At 37.8% G+C, this 26,834-nt stretch overlaps 1 long non-coding RNA gene across 1 annotated transcript in view; it reads right to left on the reverse strand.

Annotated features, from left to right (window-relative positions):
* Positions 1 to 26,501, reverse strand: part of LOC122455883 — a 45,874-nt gene extending 19,373 nt beyond the window's left edge. Inside the window, exon 1 of the long non-coding RNA XR_006274388.1 lies at positions 26,389 to 26,501. This is a non-coding gene — a long non-coding RNA (uncharacterized LOC122455883). The remainder of the gene's footprint in view (positions 1 to 26,388) is intronic.
* Between the last annotated feature and the right edge of the window lie 333 nt (positions 26,502 to 26,834).

Below are 26,834 nucleotides of genomic sequence, written 5' to 3' on the forward strand. Positions count from 1 at the left end.
TGTGATCATTTATGCCTGTGCAAAATAACTAAATTAAATTTTCTGTTTTGGTGTCACATAGATAAATCTTCAAAATTTGCTGGTGCAATTAAGATGGAATTGAAAATTTGGACTTTTATTAAATGGGTTTAAATGTGGCCCTTTCTGTTCGAATAGATTTAAATTAAGTTAACTATGTCCTTCTACCATATACTACATAAGGAAAAGGCCAGAAACTGATTACAAAAGACCAGATGCAGATGTTATAAGAAGCACTATCTACTGTATATAATACATAGGAATGCTGCAACTAGGCAGTAGGCTCTAGGAAATGTAATAAATATAGAAGAATGAAGTTAAAATTACATTCTATCTCCATTAACATTTTGTTTCTTCAGGCTTTGTTGAGAATACAGAATTTTTACAAATTACTCTAACAGATCAACAATGTGTCTCTTTGACCTGTAAGAAGTTAGCTCAGTTACATTAATGTGTGATGATCCTTCTTGACCTAAAACACAGATGTTACTCTTTTTCATACATTTAATGTTCTATAGCAACCTTTTCTAAAGGACCAAACAATTCCAAACAGAATATTTGTACCAAACCTTTTAAGGTTCATCCACATCTATTTTCTTATATATTTTTTTCAACCTGAAAGGTCATTTCACAAAAGAGATCAAAAGACAACTCTTCCAGTCCTCCTCCACAGGTGGTCAGCAGCAGATTAACTACTAACAGAGCCCTCAAAGTATAAATCTGTATGACTTACTTGTTTTACACAGCACTATAAAACAATGTTATTATCCTGCACTGTGTTTACATAAATGAAACAACTTCCTTCTAAAGTCTGCAATGAAATATTAAAAGTGATCCCAAGACAAGCTTCCCAGATGAGTTCCCCCAAAGTCTTTGCAACAAATCATCTGTGGGAGAAATGCCTTCTTATTTCACTATTTACAATAAAATACTGAGCTACCCTGACACTGAGTGTCTAAACCTACCCAAGAAACAGGATTTGTGCTGATGAGCTCCAATGGGAGCAAAACACGTGTCTAGTGTTTGCGGCCATTTGTTCCAGGCAGATGTTTGTGCATTTAATTCCTTTACCACTTTGTCTAAATCAGAATGTGGTCAGCATTTGTAACAAAGTAGATACAAATGTGCTTTCCATGAATTCTTGAACCAAACTGTTGTTATAAATAAAGCCTTATTCAGCTGTCACAGGCTACATTCAAACTTAAAACAATGCAGCCACACGTGGAGGAAAAAGAACACAGAGGCTTTTTTCTAGTTAAAAATATGTTTATTTTTTTCAGTTATTCTGCAATTCACTGAATCATTTTCAAGGACCACTTTTCTCTAATTGGGCAAGAGTTTCAGTAATACCAGCCGTTACCACCAGGACTGAATAATGTTCACACTGCCCTTTAACAGGTGAAATTCAGAGTCTTCTGAGTTGTGTTGTCCCTTTCTTTTAAGGTAGATGTTAGGGGAAATAGATGGGACTCCCTTTGGGGAAAAAATTCTGAGAATGATTTGGGAAGAAATCAGCTTCTGCACAACCATTTGGCTTCAAAGCTATAAAAATAGAATGTTCTCTCTCAGACCCGAGTATGTAGGGCAGAGAATGAAAATCTGAATCTTTTTCACATTAAAGAGAATGCATAAGAAACCGATCTGCTGTCCTAAAAGGCAGAGACTGATTATCAAAATGCAGAGATAACTTTCCCATTTCTTAGCCACCTAAAATGCATCTATCAAATGAAAGTTCTGGTCTCTTCCTGCCCTAAACATTTTAAATCTGATCTTCCCTTCACACTGGCCCAGTACTGGAAATGCATCTGTAATACATTAGTCAGAATATATATTATCTCAGGACCTCTGGATATTTAGATAGTCCCATCCATATCTAGAGACTTTTCTAACTTTACAACACTGCCATTTCCATTAAGAGTGACCCACAATTGTAGGGTGTACCTGCCTTGCCAGATTTTAAAAGCTTTGATTTTTTTAAGGAAGTCTTTTAACCAGGTAATAAATGTTTCTGAGCCATATAAGCAGTATAAGACCTCTCATTTCAGAGTGTTAACATAAAATACTCCAAGGCAAGTTGGGTAAACTTCTCAGGAGAGACAATGTTTCCAGAAGATATTCTGATAGGATTGCAGAAATTATTACATGCACATAGTTAGCCATTACAGCTAGATTTTGGTGCTCACAGGTCAGAGAGAATAAGGAGTGCACCTCCATCTCCCCCCACTTTAAACTGTTTGTGTAAGTTCAACCAGACATGCAGCCCCTGCAGTTGAGGGACTGCAGGGTTGCTTCCAAGGTGCTACCCACAGGGAACATGTTGCCCAAAAGGCTGTGTGTGTGTGGGGACAGGGTTCAGGCAAGTAGTCCCACCTAGTGAGGTACTACTCAGCTTGAGAAAGGCTGCCAGAATTGAGCTCTGTGGCTGATGCTTCATGCTCTGGCTTGTCACATAAGGTATGCTATGAACTAAACTGCTTACCCTTTAGGATCAGATTGTGCCTGTCCCTTACAGCCAGGAGGACAGAGCAAGGAGACTTCTTCCACATTGTGACCCCCCTACAATTGCAGTCCCTGGGACCCTTGCTCCTCCCATGGTAGTATATGGCATTCCAATTAGTATGATTTAAAGTGCCAAGTCTTTCTTTTAATCATGAACAGGCCACCACCCTGATTCTATTTATTCTGTGTCTCTTACTTCTAATCATCAGTAATGATCATCGGTTTGGCCCAAAACTCAGTGGTTAGTGAAAAGACACTTTGAAAAGGCTTTGATATGCTTTGGATCAGGCCCTATCTTCCTTTTCATTTCTTCAATGTGGGGTTGTCTCACAAACATTTGGGAACTTCCAAACATGCTATGGATAAGGGATAAAATCGTCAAACTCACCTATTCAGAGTCACAATCATAACTATCCCCATTGAAAGGGACATGAATTTGGACAGAAAATATTCAGCCCTATCAAAGAGTTTATAGGTCTGGTTTTACAGCATTCCCCAGATCTCTATGTATTAAATTACTAAAGAATACCTGCATGCTTCCTCCGCAAATAGCATTTGGATTAAAGTAGCATTAATAACAGCTAAAAATAGCACTTTAAGACAAAAAAATGGGACAAATCCTTCTATTGCAGAATGCACAATATTCTTATCCATTTCAGCAGCATCGGAGGAGGTATTGTATCTTACAAGGGATAGATTATTTTTAGAAAATATGGGCTCAGTCAGGGAGAGAAAAAGTACAAGTATACCTGGAAAAGGCTTAGATTTATTAAGGAAAATGTTTAAGATGACAAACATGAAATTCATGTCTTGTATTTTAATATTTGGAGGTTTATATATATGCACACATATACTGTATCTCCTTATGTATATGTTACCACATGACTACTTCCATATAAGGAATTAGACATGTGACATTCTGATGGCCCTGTAAACAATATATGAGTTACTGTAACACAGAAGGTGCAATTCTGCTTGGCCCTTATGTTGAAAGCACTGGAAGTTAAAGTTCCATTTGTGCCCACGTTCTACAATGAACTACACATAAAGGCCAAGCAGAATTTGGTCCTATATGAAATTCAAGCCAATTATCACACTTATTCTCAGTTCTATATGTTAGAGATGTCTTCAGATATGATGTCTGATCGCTAGATAGCAAATTGGGCATAACCAGTTAAATAGATCCCCATTTGGGGCCTAATCTGAAAAAGTGCTTAGTGCCCCTAACAAATGGTAACATACAAAATGGTAACATACAAAAGGCAGTAGGAGAACACTTCAATCTTCCTGGACATTCTATAACGGTACTTATACTATATACATAACGGTACTCTAATAGCTATACTTGAACAAAAAAAACTTCAGAAACAGACTTCAAAGAGAAACAGCAGAACTAAAATTCATTTGCAAATTTAACACCATTAATTTGGGCTTGAATAGGGACTGGGAGTGGCTGGCCCATTACAAAAACTGCCTTGCCTCTCCTGGAATTGACACCTCCTCATCTATTATTGGGAGTGGACTACATCCACCCTGATCGAATTGGCCCTATCAACACTGGTTCTCCACTTATGAGGTAACTCCCTTCTCTTCATGTGTCAGTATATAATGCCTGCATCTGTAATTTTCACTCCATGCATCTGAAGAAGTGGTTTTTTAACCATGAAAGCTTATGCCCAAATAAATCTGTTAGTCTTTAAGGTGGCACTGGACTCTTTGTTGTTTTTATGGATACAGACTAACATGGCTATCCCCTGATACTTGCCCCTAACAAAGCATTTTTCAGTAGGTACTTGGTATCTTGCAAGATTGGTCCCTTGGGGACTAAATTGTCAGTCCTACGCATTACCACAGCAAAGTACTGAACTAGTCCAGCAGCACAACTCAACCAGATGAGCTAAATAAGAGCTCTCTGAATGCCAGATTCTGAAGTTCTTATATTAAGTAGCACTTACATGAGTAGTCTAATCAACATTAATGGGACTACTCATGTAAATGCCACTGTATTGCAACCCCAAACTGAAAAATCAGGAATCAGACTTCATCAGATTTTTTAAAAACATACATTTTGGGTTCTTTTTATGTTGAGGCTTTATGAGTCACATTTCCAAGCTTTTTCTTAAAACCATGAGAGGTAGAAATTTACTTTTTATTTTTCTTAAAGAAAGCTGTGACTCTCACATAATCACACAATTCCAGGAGCTGGGGATTTAAGAATACACCAAATACCATGACATTTACAATAAAATCACAAATGCAGGCAATAATAATAATAATAATAATTTGCAGAATCTGGTCCTAATCCAATAAGAGCTCTGTGAAGTTTGTCCAAATTACAAGTCACTCTGACTATGTAGGGGGTTAAATTCAGAAGATGATCCTATACTTGACAGTAAACTGGCCTATACTAATTAGTAGAGTTCCCCAATTTAGTAGCTGGAATAAATGTGCATACTTCCTTGAACTGCTATAATCAAGCCTCAGACTAGAAGCTAAGTGATCTGAGAAATGGTATTTATCATAATAACAGTACATCCACTGGCAATGGTAGGCAGAAATGCACCTAGGTGAGTCAAAATACACTCCTCAGTTTGGCCAGACCAGTCCATATGCTACATTGGAGTAGATCCTGTCACATGTTGCATTAGAGGAATATTGAACTGATAAGTCATGTGGACTGAATGATCCTTTTTGTTCAGGAATTCACTCACAAAACAGTGACTTGAATCTTTCCATGACTACTAGTAGATATTAGTATTACTGTTGGACCAAATCCTATACTCCTTATCCTGGTCCTGTTGAAGTTAATGTTAAAATGTGCATTGACTTCAGTGGGAGTCAGGCTGGGAACTCTCCTTATTCATTCAAAAATTCCATTGATATTAATTGAAATTTTGACTAATGATTACAAATTTTAGCCCAGAATTAAGAAACAGAACATATTTTTCCAAATTCACAGGCAAGTGAAGGCAGATTTTTTTCTAAGAAATGTCTTTTTTCATCTGTAGTTATTGACTAACTAATTTTATCTAATCTCCTGGCAATGGAGCATATAATTTGGTTTGGCATGTACACTGTTCTGATGTGTCATACAGTATGTCAACCAAAACCAGGTGTGCTACAGCCTATCAACAATATATTCTGATCAGACAACACAACAAGTTGCAGTTGGCTGACAACCATATTAAAAATTAACACAGCTATTGTTTTAAAAATTTAATTGTTTACAAATACGTTTTGAAATTAATATCCTTGTAATTTTTGATGGTGTACTGTGTAAACTGTACAACTAATAGAACTGATCAAAAAGCACTCACAAATAGTCTGATTATTTTTACATCAATTGTTGAATAATTTATCCATATATACCTGTTTCCACTATTCAACAAACTCTGTAGATAGTTGAATAATATCCAAATAAACTATTTTGTTTGCTTCCAACAATTCAGAATAATTTATTCAGAAAACTTTTCCCACTATTTGACCACATTTACCTTTAAATTTAGGATCTAACACCCACAACAGAGGCCAGATTATTGAGAGAGCTCAGCTCCCATTTTGGCACTTAAATGAAGTTGTGAGGTTTTCAAAAATGCTCAGCAGCCATCAATTCCTATTAATAACAATAGCATTTGCTGAGTCCTGGGACCTCAATGGACTGGTCAAAGTACGTAAGAATAAACCATTGCAGAACTTGCCATTTTTGGATGATTGAAACTTTGTAAACTTTGTAAATAGGGAAATATCAAAAGGAGAATAAGGAAGAATTAACTTCTGGTACAAATTTTCAGATGACTTATCAATTATTCCTACTAGAATTTTCAAACATTTCTGTATTTATGATATTGTCATAATACACTGCACACATTGGAATAGTCATGAATGACATATAATAGGCTTCCATGAACCATAGCAGACCAAACTCAGCATGCAAATATTCACAAATTTGTACTATTTGATCAGCTCCATTTTTTGTAGGTCCTAGAAATAAACAAGGGAGAGGAAACTTTAAATATTGAAACAAAAAAGAAGTCCAAGATATTACTATAAATACTGGGTCAGATCCTCAGTTGGTGTAGATTGATTAGCTTAATTGATTACAATTGTTTGCTGTGAAACATGACACCGTTTCCATTGACTTCAGTGGAGCTATGCCGGTTTATTCCAGCTGAGAATCTGGCTCTATTTTTCAAAAGAACTCCTTCCTAAATTTTAAGTTTTGATTTAGAAGTTTCAGACAGTTCATTTCTGTTTTTGCTCCAGCTCAAAATGGCATTCCAGGGCCAAGGAAAAAATTGCATTCATGAACGTGTTTACTGAGATCACACAAGTCAATATCCTCAGCTGATATGACACAGCATAGCTCAACTTAAACTGATAGAGCTACATTGATTTACTCCAGGCAAGAATCTGGCCCACAAGAATCTGGCTTATACTGTATTTCTATTAATAAACTGTGGGCTGTTTGACAACATTTGAAGGCTTGGAAACAATAGCCACTCAGTCACAAAAAGGAAGTTCCTCCTTAGAGACTTGCAACACATTTTGTTCTTCTATGTCAAAATGCCATGAGCCGAAAAGGAAAAAAAGAACAGTGGGAGTAAAGTATGTTGGACATGCCAATAAATTAATGATAAATTATTAAAGCGTGATTGGAAATATTGCCATTTTTCACAGCTGTCAGTTTAAGTATAAAAGCATCAGCACATTAAACTAGTTACTGCTTTTTCATAATTGAGACTTTAGCTTCTAGCTGTGCCCTGAAGCTTTTCATTAATCACTAGAACTGAAGTTCAAGCACAATGACAGCTTAGAAGGCATTAAATGGGCAAAGTATTTTCCAGGTACAGCTAATAAAGGCCTTTTAGTCCTATAATCCTTAGCTAATTGTTTTTCAAAGTCTCTAAACAAAATCTGCTCATGGCGTCTCCTAGTGACAGAATAAGCAGCACACTGGTTTTCTTTTTATTGTCACATGCTTTCTCTCACTGAAATCTATTGAGTGCCTATTTGTTAGCTGCATATAACAGGTGCTAAAGGACTGAGATATGTAAAACTGTAACTGATACTTAACCAAGGAAACATTGATTAGATTGCCTGGGAAACAATACTTCCTGAATACTTACTCTAATCATACCATTTAATTTTTCATAAAAGGAACAAGATGTCATGGAAGTTTTTAAATGCGGTTAGTTTCTCTTTATCTAGAAAAGAAGGAAATGGGTGTACTTTTGTTTTAAGTTAAATTAAATTTGCATACTCACTTCTATGTACTAAACAGGGCTTTCCACATTCCTACTTGAACTTTAAGACTTCCATCCTAAGCGTCTATTCTTCCTTGTTCACCTTCTCTCCTTGCAAAGTGTTGTACATCAGGATTTAATGGATATGCCAAAACATTCTTTCTTTTGTATAACAAATTATCAAGTGCATTGAGATTCATTAATTATGTCATCTAATTGGATTGAGGCAGGTGCAAAATACCTCAGATGAAGTGGTCACTGGCAGAAAGGCCTAAGCGCAAGTTTTTCTATTAGAAACCAGCATGTCTCCAGACTCCTGGAATTACTTTGTACTTATTGATTAATGGCCATAATTTATTACAGTGCAGAAGATCTTGCATTGAGTTAAATGTGTGATTAATCAATTTTCCATCAAATTATGAACAGCAGAACAGTTGCCAGAAAGAAAATACCAAGTGAATTTTTCCCATGGCGTAGGAGTATAAGGTATGAGGACTTCTGTTTTAGGAGAACTAATAACTGTCTATCACTTGTTTAATATTTCCTGCCACTCTGATAAATGCCATCCCCACAAATAGACCACAGGTAGCAATGATTGAAAGACCACCAAATATGTTTTATAGCTGCCTCTCTTATGTAATGAAATATTCCTTAAATCCATCTCAAAACAATTTATTAATGCAAAATGCATTTCTGCCTTCAGCCTGAAATACATCATTGTTAAGTCAACAATATTATATTAGACTGATAACTGATATTGCAGAGAAAAAGTTCCCTAGGCAACACAGAGATGAATTTGAGATTTTTGTGTATAGGAGCTCATTTTTATTTTCCATCAAAACCACAGAAAAGTGACTAATTGATGTCACTTCTAATCGGCTAGTAATGCACATCACATGTATAGCATGGGAACTCTTGGGGCCCAACTGAAAAAAGAAAAAAAAAGATCCCATAGCACTTTCACATCTTTTATGCCAAAGAACTGACACACTTGCTTTCTCTAGTTAAGCAGTGAGTGCAGCAATGTTTCATATAGCCTCTTGACTCCTCAAGGCCATTCTGCACCATTGTACAGTTGAGGGTTGCACTCCCTCAAACATGGGATGGTGACAGACAAGAAGGGGCAATAGAACTTATTAGAACAGTATAAAAACAGCAGAAAAAAAATGAAAAGTTTAAAAAAATGTAAAAAGAGAGGAAACAATGAAGACTAGAAGAAGAAAGTACACAGGATGTAGTTTCAGAGTAGCAGCCGTGTTAGTCTGTATTCGCAAAAAGAAAAGGAGTACTTGTGGCACCTTAGAGACTAACAAATTTATTTGAACCTAAGCTTTCGTGAGCTACAGCTCACAGTGAGCTGTGAGCTCAAATTCATTCAGGGTGTAACTGCTGCAGAATGACTTGTAGGGCACAGATTTTCTCCCTTTCCCTTTACAGTCATGGAATACAAAATGCTCCACCAACTCATGAAGATGTTACAGTGAGGCCAAGATTTTCAAAAGTGACTGGTGATTTTGACTACTTTAATTTGCGAGTGCCCAACCTAAGACACTTTCAATTAGCCTGATTTTCAGAGCATGGGTGCTGAGCACTTTCTGAAAATTAGGCCATTTTAAAATGATCCAGCTCACTCACTACCATCTGATGGCTGTTCCCTGACCTATTTTAAATGAGCTGAGGGTCTTAACTTTTAGTGGACAGGTGTTTACATCACAAAAACCCAATACATTTGACATGGGCATCAGTCAATAGGAAGACCAATGACCGTATGTTGTTTCAATGCAAAGGAGAGTGAAATTTGAATCTGAGAATAGATATTATAGAATGAAGTAAAAAAATAAAAGCCAACAACTTTGGCTGTGTTTAGTCAATATGTCATTAACTGCTCCACTGAGAATGTGGTTTATATGTTGGGATTAGGATTAAAGACATGGGAAACCTTGTTTACTAAGCCTGAATCCTATTTCTAAAGATTTAGAGCCCTAGTCATGAAAAAGCTTTGACTTCTTTCCATACAATTCGTGTCATCTTTACTCAAGGGAAATGTGGAACACTTTTTCCTATATACCTGTTTTTGTGTGACATCCATTAAAATTGTGTTTCCACTCCTAAATGTGGCTAATATAGTGAACTCTTCTTCACTTTTAAACTCCTAAGAGATGTACAACTCCAAAAGGGGAAGAAAGTTAGGATCCAAAATGGTCCTATCTAGCTCTAAGATGAATAATGGCCATATTCATCAAAAAGGCTTTGAACAAATCATAAAAAGGGGAGAGTACAAATTACTGCTGCCCTGCGAAAGTTGAAAATTGCATGCTGTCCACTTGAGTGAAAAATTGCTGAAACATACAGTAGGGCAGTATAAGCAGTACAGCAACTTAGCTGTGAAATGAAATATTTATACACACAGAAGTTTCTGTCCCAGAGTGAGTGTTTGTGTGTATATAACCACACATAATTCAAGAAGTGAAAAGAGGATCGCAATAACTGAACATGTTTTAAAAATGTTTAATACTTATTTTGTTTAAAATAGGGTTCGGTAGTGGTGGCTTTGGTTAGGGTACAGTTCTTTCTTCTTTCCTAGCATCTTAAAATGTCCCAAACAAATCCAATCATATCCTATTTTGCAGACCCGCATAATAATCTCCTTCACTGCACCGAGCTGACATTAACAATTAACACTTTAGTCCAGCAGGGACCTAATAAAGCTAAGTGAATGGGTAGCATAATGGCAGAAAATGCAAAATTTTTATAAGGACTTGGATTTTGAATCACATCCAGCTGCCCACAAAATATGACATTAATTCAGATCTGGGTCTTTGACTTGACCATTATAAAGACAGGGTCCCCATTCAAAAATTCAAACCTGGATCCAGGGTTCAGATTCTGGACTCCCTCAGAGTTTGAGGTTATTTGGATGCAGGATTTCAGTTCAGGACAATCTCAAAAGATGTGAACAGGTGGGAAGGTAGGAGGAACTGTTCTTATGTCCCATGGCCTACAACTATACTCCTAATGTATATGACCCAACTTTGTCTTCTACTGTATACATTAGCCTATTTCTGGATTCAAATATTTATTTCTTTAATATTGAAATACTAATTTGGGCCCAATCTGCACCTTTACTCACCATGAGTCACACAAATGAACTCACTGTGAAGTACTTGAATAAGGAAGTCCTGGTCGAGGTAAGACTCAGAGACTTCAAGGTCAGAAGGGACCATCATGATAAACTAGTCTGACCTCCTGCACATTGCAGGCCACAGAATCTCACACACCCACTCCTGAAATTGACCCACAATCTCTGGATGAGTTACTGAAATCCTCAAATCATGGTTTAAAGACTTCAAGTTACAGAAAATTCACCATTTACACTAGTTTAAATCTGCAAATGACCAATGCCCCATTTTGAAGAGGAAGGTGAAAAACCCTCAGGGCCTCTGCTAATCTAACCCAGGGAAAATTCCTTCCTGACTCCAAATATGGTGATCAGCTAGACCTTGAGCATGCGGAAAAGACCCACCAGCCACCTGGGAAAGAATTCTCTGTAGTAACTCAGAGCCCTCCCCATCTACTGTCCCATCTCCACCTGTCGGGGATTTTTGCTACTGGCAGTTGCTGATGGGCCACATGCCATCATAGGCAGTCCCATCATATCATCCCTGCCATAAACTTATCAAGCTTAGTCTTGAGACCAGGTAGTTTTTTTGCTCCTCTTGGAAGGCTATTCCAGAACTTCACTACTTTGATGTTTAGAAACCTTTGGCTAATTTCGAGCGTAAACTGGTTGATGCCTAGTTTATATCCATTTGTTCTTGTGTCCACACTGGCACTTAAGTTAAATCTCTCTTCTTCCTCCTTGGTGTTTATTCCTCTGATATATTTTAGTAAATCTGTCAAGCAATTAAAAATATTAATTGAGATTAATTGCACTGTTAAACTATAATATTATTTACATATTTTTGGATGTTTTCTACTTTTTCAAATATATTATTTCAATTACAACACAAAATACAAAGTGTACAGTGCTCACTTTATGTTTTTATTTATTTATTACAAATATTTGCACTGTAAAAAAAAAAAAGAAATAGTATTTCAATTCACTTAATACAATTACTATAGTGCAATCTCTTTATCATGAAAGTTGAACTTACAAACGTAGAATTATCTACAAAAAACCTGCATTCAAAAACAAAACAATATAAAACCTTACAGCCTACAAGTCCACTCAGTCCCACCTCTTGTTCAGCCAATTGCTCAGACAAACAAGTGTGTTTACATTCGGAGGAGATAATGCTGCCCTCTTGCTTACAATGTCACCTGAAAGTGAAAACAGGCATTATCATGGCACTGTTGTAGCTGGCATTGCAAGGTATTTACATGCCATATGTCCTTTCAGGCTTCAACCACCATTCTAGAGGACATGCTCCCATGCTGATGATGGATTCTGCTTGATAACAATCCAATGCAGTGCAGACTGACGCATGTTCATTTTCATCATCTGAGTCAGATGCCACTGCAGAAGGTTGATTTTCTTTTTTTGGTGGTTTGGGTTCTGTAGTTTCCGCATCGGAGTGTTGCTCTTTTAAAACTTCTGAAAGCATGCTCCACACTTCATCCCTCTCAGATTTTGGAAGGCACTTCAGATTTTTAAACCTTGGGTTTAGTGCTGTAGCTATGTTTAGAAATCTCACATTGGTACCTTCTTTGTGTTTTGTCAAATCTGCAGTGAAAGTGTTCTTAAAAGGAACATGTGCTGGGTCATCATTCGAGACTGCTATAACATGAAATATATGGCAGAAGGCAGGTAAAACAGAACAGGAGATATACAATTCTTCCCCAAGGAGTTCAGTCACAAGTAATTAATGTATTATTTTTTTAACAAGCATCATCAACATGGAAGCATGTCCTCTGGAGTGGTGGTCGAAGCATGAAGGAGCATATGAACATTTAGCATATCTACATGTAAATACCTTGCAGTGCTACAAAAGTGCCATGCAAATGCCTGTTCTCACTTTCTGGTGACATTGTAAATAAGAAGCAGGAGCGTTATCTCTTGTAAATTTAAACAAACTTGTTTCTCTTAGCGATAAGCTGAACAAGAAGTAGGACTGAGTTGACTTGTAGGCTTCAAAGTTTACGTTGTTTTGTTTTTGAGTTCAGTTATGTAACAAAAAAAATCTACGTTTGTAAGTTGCACTTTCACAATAAAGAGATTGCACTACAGTACTTGTAGAAGGTGAATTGAAAAATGCTATTTCTTTTGTTATTTTTACAGTGCAAATATTTGTAATAAAATATAATAATATAAAGTGAGCACTTCGTATTCTGTATTTTAATTGAAATCAATATATTTAAAAATGTAGAAAAACATCCAACATATTTAATACATTTCAATTGGTATTTTACTATTTAACAGTATGATTAAAACTGTGATTATTCGCGATTAATTTTTTAAAATTAATTGCATGAGTTAACTGCAATTAATCAACAGACCTAATTTATAGAGAGCAATCAAATCACCTCTGAGCTTTCCTTTCGTTAGACTAAACATGCCAAGCTCTTTGAGTCTCCTCTCATAAAGTAGGTTTTCCATTCTTCAGATAATCCTAGTAGCCCCTCTCCGCAGCAATTCCAGTTTGAATTCATTTTTCTTAAGCATGGGAGACCATAATTGCATACAGTATTCCAGATGAGGTCTCACCAGTGCCTTGTATAATGGTACTAACACTTCCCTATGCCTACTGGAAATACCACACCTGATGCATCCTAGGACTGCATTAGCATTTTTCACAGCTATATCACATTGGCGGCTCATAGTCATCCTGTGATCAACCAATACCCCCAGGTCTTTCTCATCCTCTGTTGCTTCTAAGTGAAAAGATCACATCTTATAGCAAAAATTCCTGTCGTTAGTGCCTACCTGCATGACCTTGCCCTAAGCACTATTACATTTCATTCCAATTCTATTACTTCAGTTTCAATGTCATCCAGATCTTCCTGTGTGATATTCCAGACCTCCGCCATATTGGCTATCCCTCCCAACTTAGAGTCATCTGCAAATTTTATTAGCACACTCCCACTTTTTGTGTCAAGATCAGTAATAAAACTGTTAAATAAGATTGGTCCCACACCGATCCTTGAGGATCTCCATTAGTAACCTCCCTCCAGCCTGACAGTTCACCTTTCAGTATGAACCATTGCAGTTTCCCCTTTAACTAGTTCCTTATTCACCTTGCAATTCTCATATTAATCCCCATTTTGTCCAATTTAACTAATAATTTACCATGTAGAACAATATCATATGCCTTACTGAAATCCAGTAGGTATCTACTGTATTTCCTTTGTCTAAAAATCAGTTATCTTCTCAAAGATGGAGATCAGGTTGTTCTGGCATGATCTGCCTTTTGTAAAACCATGTTGTGTTTTATCCCGATTACCGTTCATCCCAAAGAGTTGCATAATTTGACCCTTTAATTATGAAAATATGTGCATTCTTTTACACATTACCAGTATAGACCTTATTCACTCAGAAAGATATGGACAGGAGAGCCAAAAATTTCAAAATGTCTTATATGAATGCTCCTCCTTTTTGCAATGTTATGTCCTCTAATAAAGACAAGAGTCAGACATTGGTGCTACCAATTATTAATTTGGTGTCCAATCACAAATACTTTGAATTCCAATTTCATTGGTAGCTTTGGGCACTCAACAAATCTCAGGAGGACCTGAGTATCTTTCAGAATTGGCCTTAAGTCACTATAATGAATAGATATATACCTTACTTTTGAAGATTATAATTTATAGATGTATTCATTTATTTTTCTATTATTTAAGTTCTATAAGAATATGTGGGGGGGTAATAGGATGCTGATGTTCCTTGAATGCATGCATGTGTCCAAGCACACTGTTTCATGGCTGTGGCTGGCAATTGGTCAAGTGACCAAATATCACATGACAACAATCTAAAGGTAGTGTTTCCTTTAAGAGGGAGCCAGCCTAGATAAGTGTGTGAGACACAAGGAAAGGGAAAGGGGCTTTCTGCACCAGAAGGCATGGCAGGAGATAAAGACAGGGAGTGGGAATAGAAGCCTCAGCTGGAAGAAGAAACTTTAGGAAAGGCCAAGCAGCAGTACCTGGGGATGGGAAGGAACAAGAAAGTCTATTGGGAAGATTTATGTTCTGTTGAGTCAAACTATTTTGTTAAAAAGTCAGACCCCAAGAATGGAATGTATTTGAACCACAAGCATTCTATGGGAACAGAGTTGGGGAAACTGAAGTAGCAGACCCATAACCAAATGGGGGAAGTGGACCCCGTTACATCAGGAAAAAACCCTTCCCTAGAAATATAAAAAAATTACAATAATCGGGCAAAATTACTTCACCAAAGTCTTTTGAAATAAAACCTTTAAATAAATGATAAAATTCATAATAAATGCAAAGTTTCTGCTCAAAACCATAGAAAAGATTAATCAAATAAGTCTTGTCTGTAATTATATGTGTTGTCTCATAAATGCCCAAAGCTGGTACTTTTATACCAAAGAAAGTTGGAAAAAGTCGGCCACATCTCAGTTGGTGCAAATCAGCATAGTTTCAATTTCTTCTATTGAACTATCTTGATTTACCCAAGTTAAGGATCAGTCTCAAGAAAAAAAACTAGTATTCCACTTGGTAAGTGTAAATTATTGTCCATGTTAATAACAGTGAGAACCCTCTAAATCCTTTAAAAGAAGAAAGATGTACATCACCATATACACAGAAATTGCTCCAGTTCTTAATTTAAAGTACACAATTCCTTAAAGAGACTTTATTGAAAGAATCCTTCAGTAATTTTGGATGGAAATTTTAGAATTTATCCTGAATTTCAGAATCATAAATACTACATTAATGAAATAGTTCCTTCTGGCAATTACCTTTCCATATTATTTATAAAACTATGTTATTTTGACTCTTTTGTTATTGTTTGAGAGTAAATAACTTCAGATTTTTTAAAAAAAATTACAAGAATTAAAACAAGAAGCAAGAACAAATGACCTGTTGACATTTCTGAGTTAACATATTTATGCTGATATGTTTATGTTATATTTGTGTTAATATACTTTCCTCTGCTCAGGGCAAGATTGCGTGTAAGAGTGCAGGAAAGGTACAAAGCACCTTCCCAACCTTGTATTTATGTACAGTTGGCAGACACAATCTGAGTTCTTGTGTTCAGAGACAGCAAAGATAGCTAGCTGAAGGCTAGCAACAACAGTGACACTAGAACCTTGTCTGCACCAGAGTCAGTCCTGTAGATTCCTGTAACTCCTACTAGGTGTAAGTAGAACTTCAGGTGCTCAGTACTTCTCAGGATTTGACCCTAAATATTCACACATGTCTGTGATGTACATCTACACCACTGGTTTCCCTTGTTGTTTACCAGTTGAATCAAAGTTGCTGCAAATTGGTTAAACCTCAAATTTGTCTAAACTGCGGGACAAGTTCTCTTCAAAGCGAGAGCCAGGCAAAAGGGTCAGTTGGAATTGTGGACTGTTGGCCCCAGAAACATCATCACCTCTCAGAATCTTCCTTTACACCTTAACATAAAATACTTGAATTGGAAAGGCTTTCATTTCATGAGAAATAACAGAAGATAATTGCTGAGTACCGCTGGTTGGAACATGGTTTTTACACACTCCCACAATGGAAAATTTCAACTTTTTGTTGAAAAACTGAAAAGTTTTTGTGTTTTCAGGTTTGTTTGGTTTTTACAAAAAGTTGGAATTTTCAACAGAATATTTCATGTACTTGAAAACCCAACTTTCTGCTCAAATTGAAAAAAATTAGACCAGCCCTATTGCTGAACTATGCAGGTTGAACAGGAGGTGTAACAAGACTGTGGTCATGGATGCCTTCTTTCAATATGCGTGATGGGGGATTTTAATGACCTGGACAATAGAAGGTACTCCCGTGTAGTATCTTTTAGTTGGTACTGTGATATCTTCCAGCTTTGGTGTTGCTTCTGTTGAATTCATCCTCCAACTGGTACTTCTGCTTGATGATATATAAACTACACAACAAAAAGAAGGTTCCTGCTGCAAAGAGCTTACCGTCAAAGTATAAGACAAGAGACAACAGTTGGATGCAGACAGACCAATGGAGCAGTAAAAGGAAACAATGAGATAATTTTGGTCAGTATGATAGGCTATGGACTCAGCAGACTAGCAGCCATTGTTGAGGGTTTTGTATCACAGCATCTGTCCTGCCCTCTCCCTGCTCCCACTTCCAGTCCTGCCTCATTTAATTTTGGGAATTCGTTATGTGGCTCAGATTCCTGGCAGAATGTGGCATGCAGGTGGATTGCGCCTCTATGACCTTGCTCCAAGCAGACTTACAGTTATCAGGGGCTTGCAACACAAAGCATGATTTTGGCCTTTCAAACATAACCCCCTCTTCTAACAATCAGTGTCGTATCATGCATGTTTCAGATTTTAAAAACCTAGATTAGTCAGGTATTTATCTTTTTGTGCATCACATTCATTCTCAAACACAGATGCATACAAGCATACACTCGAAACTCTGTCCACAGCTCTGAAAATTGATCTAATAACTCAGCCAATTAAACTAAAACCTACTGCTATTTCTTAGTTAACCAATGCATAGCCATCCAAACAGACTGCAGAAGTAGAGGGAACAAAAATAAATAGCATTTCCACTTCTTTTCAGTGCTTTGGAGTTGCTACAAATGCTAAAAGAAAAGGAGGACTTGTGGCACCATAGAGACTAACAAATTTATTTGAGCATAAGCTTTCGTGAGCTACAGCTCACTTCATTGGATGCATGCAGTGGGAGAGTTACTAATAATGAAGAATAGTGTTGGGAAAAAATGAGACACACAATGAGAGACTACAGTAAACCACAGAAATGAGAATTAAAACACAAATGTTTTTAAAACAAAAATGTAAGTGTGAGAAAGGATAATCTGTAAGGAAATTAATAAATAAGTAAATGTTTTTCTATTTGAATTTTGTATGACTGACACACACAAAACACAGCACAGGATACTATTAATGAGGCTGTGTATGTCCTGGAGTCACAACAACAGCAGAAAATATTTTACTTACTATAAACCCCACTGCATAGAATTAGCTCATTTATTTGTATGATCCTTAACTCAATGGGGCCTAACATCCAGAGATGTTCCCTACATATCCCATGGAACAAATTGGTTGAGCACCAGTTTTGGAGACTGATCCAAAACCCATTGAAGTCAACAGGAGTCTTTCTACTGAATTTGGTGGACTTTGGACCAGGCCATTGGTGAGAAAGCATTCTACCCAGTGAAGGACTGCCTGCTCCATAAACTACACTGGATTGCATAGGGCTTGTTCATTATTTACTCTTCCCCTGTGTGCATTGCCTTCTGCTACAGGTGCAATGGAAAAGGGGGACATGTTGGAGATAGAGATGAAGCATGGCATGAACTGAGGCCACTTCCTTCCTCTTCTGGACAGGAATAGCTGCTTGGCAGCCATTTTGTGTATGTAGAGTTTCTTCGTCCCCTCACCAAGGATAATTCTCCTTATGCATATACTCTTAATGGTTAGATGATGTAATATAACTGTAGATGTATAAACATAGATACAGGTAAACCAACTCTCCAATATATAACAACTGGTCCTGAAGCACTGTTTTTTTGTCTAAAATACTATTCATTTGTTTTAGTGTTTACATTTGATAGGTTACTCTGCTGCATTTAGCACACATTCTTCACGAAATGCTAGAAAATAATCCCAGATTTCAGGCCATCTTGGTTTTGGCCCCACCTAGGTATTCAGTGAGAAGGCACAGGGAAACATATAGAGGCTTCCCTGAAAACTTCACCCTTTACTCAGTCAAGAGTACCCTATTGTGCCTAATAGGGTACAAAATGTGAGCGAGGCCAAACAGCAAAAATTAAGATGTTTGTACACCAATGCGAGGAGCCTAGGTAACAAAATGGAGGAACTAGAGCTACTGGTGCAGGAAGGGAAACCAGATATTATAGGGATAACAGAAACATGGTGGAATAGTAGTCATGACTGGACTACAGGTATTGAAGGGTATGTGCTGTTTAGGAAAGACAGAAACAAAGGTAAAGGTGGTGGAGTAGCATTGTATATCAATGATGAGGTAGAATGTAAAGAAATAAGAAGCGATGCAATGGATAAGACAGAGTCCGTGTGGGCAAAAATTACATTGGGGAAGAAAACTAGTAGAGCCTCTCCTACGATAGTGCTTGGGGTGTGCTATAGACCTCCGGGATTTAATTTGGATATGGATAGAGCCCTTTTTAATGTCTTTAACAAAGTAAATACTATTGGAAACTGCGTGATCATGGGAGACTTTAACTTCCCAGATATAGACTGGAGGACCAGTGCTAGTAATAATAATAGGGCTCAGATTTTCCTAGATGCGATAGCTGATGGATTCCTTCATCAAGTAGTTGCTGAACCGACTAGAGGGGATGCCATTTTAGATTTAATTTTGGTGAGTAGCGAGGACCTCATAGAAGAAATGGTTGTAGGGGACAATCTTGGCTCAAGTGATCATGAGCTAATTCAGTTCAAACTAAATGGAAGGATTAACAAAAATAAATCTGCAGCTAAGGTTTTTGATTTCAAAAGGGCTAACTTTCAAAAATGAAGGAAATTAGTTAGGGAAGTGGATTGGACTGAAGAATTTATGGATCTAAAGGTAGAGGAGGCCTGGGATTACTTTAAATCAAAGCTGCACAAGCTATCGGAAGCCTGTATCCCAAGAAAGGGGAAAAAATTCATAGGAAGGAGTTGTAGACCAAGCTGGATGAGCAAGCATCTTAGAGAGGTGATTAAGAAGAAGCAGAAAGCATACAGGGAGTGGAAGATGGGAGGGATCAGCAAGGAAAGCTACCTAATTGAGGTCAGAACATGTAGGGATAAGTGAGACGGGCTAAAAGTCGAGTAGAGTTGGATCTTGCAAAGGGAATTAAAACCAACAGTAAAAGGTTCTATAGCCATATATAAGAAGAAAACTAAGAAAGAAGAAGTGGGGCCGCTTAACACTGAGGATGGAGTGGAGGTTAAAGATAATCTAGGCATGGCCCAATATCTAAACAAATACTTTGCCTCAGTCTTTAATAAGGCTAAAGAGGATCTTGGGGATAATGGTAGCATGACAAATGGGAATGAAGATATAGAGGTAGATATTACCATATATGAGGTAGAAGCGAAACTGAAACAGCTTAATGGGACTAAATCGGGGGGCCCAGATAATCTTCATCCAAGAATATTAAAGGAATTGGCACCTGAAATTGCAAGCCCATTAGCAAGAATTTTTAATAAATCTGTAAACTCAGGAGTAGTACCGAATGATTGGAGAATTGATAATATAGTTCCTATTTTTAAGAAAGGAAAAAAAAGTGATTCGGGTAACTACAGGCCAGTTAGTTTGACATCTGTAGTATGCAAGGTCCTGGAAAAAATTTTGAAGGAGAAATTAGTTAAGGACATTGAAGTCAATGGTAAATGGGACAAAATACAACATGGTTTTACAAAAGGTAGATCGTGCCAAACCAACCTAATCTCCTTTTTTGAAAAGGTAATAGATTTTTTAGATAAAGGAAATGCAGTGGATCTAATTTACCTAGATTTCAGTAAGGCATTTGATACCGTGCCACATGGGGAATTATTAGTTAAATTGGAGAAGATGGGGATCAATATGAACATCAAAAGGTGGATAAGGAATTGGTTAAAGGGGAGACTGCAACGGGTCCTACTGAAAGGCGAACTGTCAGGTTGGAGGGAGGTTACCAGTGGAGTTCCTCAGGGATCGGTTTTGGGACCAATCTTATTAATCTTTTTATTACTGATCTTAGCACAAAAAGTGGGAGTGTGCTAATAAAGTTTGCAGATGATACAAAGCTGGGAAGTATTGCCAATTCGGAGAAGGATCGGGATATTATACAGGAGGATCTCGATGACCTTGTAAACTGGAGTAATAGTAATAGGATGAAATTTAATAGTGAGAAGTGTAAGATTATGCATTTAGGGATTAATAACAAGAATTTTAGTTATAAATTGGGGACGCCTCAATTAGAAGTAACGGAAGAGGAGAAGGACCTTGGAATATTGGTTGATCATAGGATGACTATGAGCTGCCAATGTGATATGGCTGTGAAAAAGGCTAATGCGGTTTTGGGATGCATCAGGAGAGGCATTTCCAGTAGGGATAAGGAGGTTTTAGTACCGTTATACAAGGCACTGGTGAGACCTCACCTAGAATACTGTGTGCAGTTCTGGTCTCCCATGTTTAAAAAGGATGAATTCAAGCTGGAGCAGGTACAGAGAAGGGCTACTAGGATGATCCGAGGAATGGAAAACTTGTCTTATGAAAGGAGACTTAAGGAGCTTGGCTTGTTTAGCCTAACTAAAAGAAGTTTGAGGGGAGATATGATTGCTCTCTATAAATATATCGAGGGATAAATACAGGAGAGGGAGAGGAATTATTTCAGCTCAGCACCAATGTGGACACAAGAACAAATGGGTATAAACTGGCCACCAGGAAGTTTAGACTTGAAATCAGACAAAGGTTTTTAACCATCAGAGGAGTGAAGTTTTGGAATAGCCTTCCAAGGGAAGCAGTGGGGGCAAAAGATCTATCTGGTTTTAAGATTCTACTTGATAAGTTTATGGAGGAGATGGTATGATGGGATAATGGGATTTTGGTAAGTAATTGATCTTTAAATATTCAGGGTAAATAGGCCAAATCCCCTGAGATGGGATATTAGATGGATGGGATCTGAGTTACCCAGGAAAGAACTTTCTGTAGTATGTGGCTGGTGAATCTTGCCCATATGCTCAGGGTTTAGCTGATTGCCATATTTGGGGTCGGGAAGGAATTTTCCTCCAGGGCAGATTGGAGAGGCCCTGGAGGTTTTTCGCCTTCCTCTGTAGCATGGGGCATGGTTGACTTGAGGGAGGCTTCTCTGCTCCTTGAAGTCTTTAAACCATGATTTAAGGACTTCAATAGCTCAGACATGGGTGAGGTTTTTCATAGGAGTGGGTGGGTGAGATTCTGTGGCCTGCACTGTGCAGGAGGTCAGACTAGATGATCAGAATGGTCCCTTCTGACCTTAATATCTATGTATCTAAGATCCCAGGCATCTTGATTTTAAATTATTTTTCAAATTTTCCTCTAACCTACAGTAGCATTTAGGAAAAGTTATTTTTCCCCCTGCCTTCCCTGAGGTGTTCATTAATGCAAATCAGACGTCAAGAATTATAACATTCAAAAACCAGTTGGAGAACACTTCAATCTCTCTGGTCACTCGATCACAGACCTAAGAGTGGCTATACTTCAACAAAAAAGCTTCAAAAACAGACTCCAACGAGAGACTGCTGAATTGGAATTAATTTGCAAACTGGATACAATTAACTTAGGCTTGAATAGAGACTGGGAATGGATGAGTCATTACACAAAGTAAAACTATTTCCCCATGGTATTTCTCCCTCCCACCCACCCCCCCACTGTCCTCTGATATTCTTGTTAACTGCTGGAATTAGCCTACCTGCTTGTCACCATGAAAGGTTTTCTTCCTTCCCCCCCCTGCTGTTGGTGATGGCTTATCTTAAGTGATCACTCTCCTTACAGTGTGTATGATAAACCCATTGTTTCATGTTCTGTGTGTGTGTATATAAATCTCTCCTCTGTTTTTTCCACCAAATGCATCCGATGAAGTGAGCTGTAGCTCACGAAAGCTTATGCTCTAATAAATTTGTTAGTCTCTAAGGTGCCACAAGTACTCCTTTTCTAGTAGGAACCCAGTCTCCAAAAATATATTTGGATCTTAAGAAGAATAACATCAGCCCCTTTAAAGTTTGGACATCCATTTTAGAAGAAAAATGTGTGGATTTAACTGTAGTTCTCATATTAAGTTTAGATGTCTTATACATTTTTTCATATGGTTAGTATCAGTCAAGCATGGCTGATATTCTAGTAGCCCAGTTTCATTATATTTTTATACAAAATATCCTCCTGAAGGTAAGTTAAATACTCCATAGTGCCCAAACTAAAACTAAACTTTAGAAAAAGATTTTTTTAAATGGTCTACTGAGTTAAACTATATACGCTAGATGTTATTCCTGGCATGATGTGTGACCACATGCAACATAATTAATTTTCCCTCTACAGAGATTAGTAATTAAAAAAATAAAATATAAATCCTTAATAGTGCTTCTTGCTGAAATAGCAAAAAGTTGGACTAGGCAAAAAAATCTGTGAAATATAGCTATTATAAAAGAGCTTGTAAATATAGTGGAACTTAAATTGGCCCAGACCATCCCCTATAATGGAAAAATCTGTGAAATGGGACTATGGGGTTTTTTCCTCTGCAAGCATTCACTCACAACACCATCACAGCACAGGGGGGTAGCTTGCTTCCTTGTGGAAAAGGCAGTCGGAGCTGGCTTCAACCCTAGAAGATGCTGGGGGAGCCACTAGAGGCCAGAACCATCTGAATGGAGGCACTGTGCTTCTGCACCAGCCGTAAGGGATCCAGGAGGCAGCCTCTCCCCCAGGGCTCCTGGCAGCACTGATCCATTGGAAATTTTCCTCAGGGACTCTCTAGCTGCAGCTGCCTCTGGCTCACTGAAGTTGGCTATACAGGAAAGATAAAGGAGTACCAGATTGCATTATCTTCTCTAATTTCCAAGTAGCCGGAGGTACCCTTTCACACATACACCCTGTCCTCCCATTACCTGCCCAGTGTCCACCTCTTCTCCAGCACACTTCTCAGTCCACAGGTTCTGGGGAGAGAGAGTGCCCCAGTAGAGGCAGAGCCACTGTTCCGTTCACAATGGGTGATATCTGTGCACATGGGGGTTCATCGATACATATAGCTAGGGGGCACCGTCCATTGTGTGTTATATATTCTCAAGCAAAATTAGCTAAATTTTAGCTAGAATTGCAACATAATGATCTGGTTTTGACATAACCTCATGGATTTAGTATCTTGCATTTTTAAGACTGACTTAAAACTGCCTGCAAACCATATTTCATCACACCCTCGTCTAATACTTTGTGGTTATTCTCCAGGCCAGAACAAAGCAAAGATATTAATCATTAGCCAAATAAAGTTGTCAGCCTGCTCCACCATTTATTCTTTCTGAATAAAGATCAATTGGAATAGATTGAAATCTTCACCCTTTTAGGGAAAAAAGTAAAATGAAAGAACTGTAAATTATGGGCCAGAAAAATAACTTTTTTCAATGGATGTGGATATGGACTCATCTAAGTCAGTAGGTTGTTGTTGTCATTGTTTATTGATAAAATAGGATGCTTTGTTTTCTTTCTATTATGCCTTATGGGAGGGGGAAAGAAAGCATCTGTGCTAAAGCAACCAATCTGTATTTCACTAATTCTGAGTGCAATAGTACTACCAAGTAAAATGATAATTGAACAAAAAAAGGGAGTCTCCTTTAAATCATGTATTGTAATTGAAGCTGAATATCCTTACTTTTTGGTATTTCATCTACCTTTATTCATTAATGAATTTCTTCATTAAAATTATGTAGTTGAGTAAAGTTGAGATCTGCACAATTTGTATTTTCCTGCAAGGTAAATTAAGTATAAACCTGTTTCATATTTTTACTGTTTGTTGCACAGAATTTTGGCAAGGTCTAGACATTTGAAAGGCTGGAGTGGAAATACCACTATTAGATTTTTATGAGAAGATTTGCAAAAGTACTCTGATAGATTTAGCAGTAAAAGGCCCATTAGCTTTCAGTGGGACTTGTGCAATTAAATCCCTTAGGTATTTTTTAAAAAGCTTCCACTTAAGTGTTTGCTTCTTAGCTCTCAATGCACAGAGGGTAAGATGGAACATTTTAATTCTAATTTAATTTTAATTTAATTTAGTTCTTAATTTCTAGAATTTTGTCCCTAAATTCAAGGTCCTGCATAACTCTGTCCCTCCCTGCTTGCCCTTGTCTCTTACTATGTTACCTATTTCTCCTCAACTCAGCCAGTAATTGCATTCTCAGTGCCCCATTTGCTTCTCCCTCAAACACCTCTGCATTTTCTTCCACATGCCCCTCTGTTCACAGAAAACCCTTCCTGAACTGGTCCACAACACCACTATCCTCTCTGTAATCAAATCCCATCTTAAGGCCCCTTTCTACTGTGATGCCTACAAGAAACTAACCATATGATTGCAGGTTTCAGAGTAGCAGCTGTGTTAGTCTGTATTCGCAAAAAGAAAAGGAGTACTTGTGGCACCTTAGAGATTAACAAATTTATTTGAGCATAAGCTTTCATGAGCTACAGCTCACTTCATCGGATGCCCCAGCAGCACAAATGAGACTTAAAACTGTCCTAAAGGGAAATCCCCTGGAGCCTTAAGGAGTCTTAAAGCTGCATGTCAAATATGGGAACTCCTTGGTGGTATCAGCGAGCATAGTCAGCTCTGTGCCATCTATTTCCCCACTTCATGTTGGATTTTTGTGGAGTGGCCTGGAGCTTGCTGGTGACCCTGTGCTGGCAGAACAGAACCTAGACTAGAGGACTGTTCCAGCTGTTGTCAGAGCAGCCCTGTAACTAATTTGTGTTGGGGACTGAAATGGCCACCTGACAGCCCCAGGAAAAGGAGCAGGGGGAACATGGTATAATGTCTCCTCTGCTCTTCTTTCAGGGGAGCTGACCATCTAGCCCATTATGTTCTTAAAACGTTGTATTATCAAAAAAAAAAGGCCAGTTACCACCTGGACACTTTACATTATTGTACCTCTTTTCCCTAATCTCTGTCTTTCTGTTTTGTCCTTTTACAGTGCAGATGGTGCCATGGTAGAGACTGAGCCACTATTCCGCCTGAGAGGGGCAGGGACCATACCTCCTTTTGTATTTGTCCAGGGCTTCCACGTTGTGAGCAAATAAGTAATAAAGGAATAATAATTAAGAAATAAATTTAGGTCTTCTCAGAAAGGGTTAAATTCTCAGGTCTTGGATGGATGTTCTAAAGGAAAGGATGGGGGGACTTGTAGAGTTTTTGCCCACTCTGCCTGAGCCATGCAGGATCCAAAGAAGAAGGGTGACCTGGTACTCCACTGAGAACTAAGTGGAAGGGCCTGGCTAATGTGCCTGATGACACACCTTGGTTCCAAAGTGGTTTGTTGACATGGCCAAGGCCCCCAACAAACCCTGGCTACCTGCAGACACTCAGAGGCAGGCATTCAGGAGGTAACGTACGCTTTTTCTGCTTTGGACCTGTCATAATGTGTCCTACTGAGGGAGATGAAACCAGATCCTGTCCCCCCAAACCTTACCTATTAGGTCTACATCTTCCTGGACAAGCAGAATGGATCAGGGAAACAACACCTGACTGCAAAAATTCCACTCCCTCCTCAGAGTAACACTGGCACCCAAAAGCCAGAATTTAACCCTAATATTTAACTCCACAAAGTTCTAAAAGTAAATATATTTTCCATCCCATTTCTTTAGGCACAAAAGCACCAAGGAAAATTATTTATCAAAGTGACTTACATCCAAAATTAGGCACAAAATAAATATTCATATCATCATTATTAGTTGGTTGTGACTGGTGTTCTCATGATGCCACAACCACCTAACTATGAATTACCTGGCCTGGGCTTTTCATGGAAGGAACTGTCTGTTTGTTCTGTTTTATGCTGTCAGTGATGTATAATCAGTTGCTACTGCTTCATTTGTACTGCCTATGACACTAGGGAAAATTAAAATTAGCATAAATAATTATAGCATTTAACCTTTCAGTAGAATAATATATAGGTGATAAAAAGGCAAAACTGCAGGGTAAAGGGATAATTTTCACAACACACCATTTGATAAACAAAAAAGCCAATGCAAATAAAATGAAAGAAGAAGAGTGTATGACATTAATTAATGTTACAGCATCTTAATGGAATCTTTACACTGTAATGTTTTTAAAATGAACTGAAAAACAAGATTATTAATCATGAAAAACGTAAAGTGGGAAAATATTACACAGCTTCTTCTGCTACATGAAGAATTTACCAGGAACCCACCATACATGTGGTATTTCTCTCC

This window comes from Dermochelys coriacea, chromosome 9 (assembly GCF_009764565.3).
Source record: "Dermochelys coriacea isolate rDerCor1 chromosome 9, rDerCor1.pri.v4, whole genome shotgun sequence".
NCBI classification, from domain to species: Eukaryota; Metazoa; Chordata; order Testudines; family Dermochelyidae; genus Dermochelys; species Dermochelys coriacea.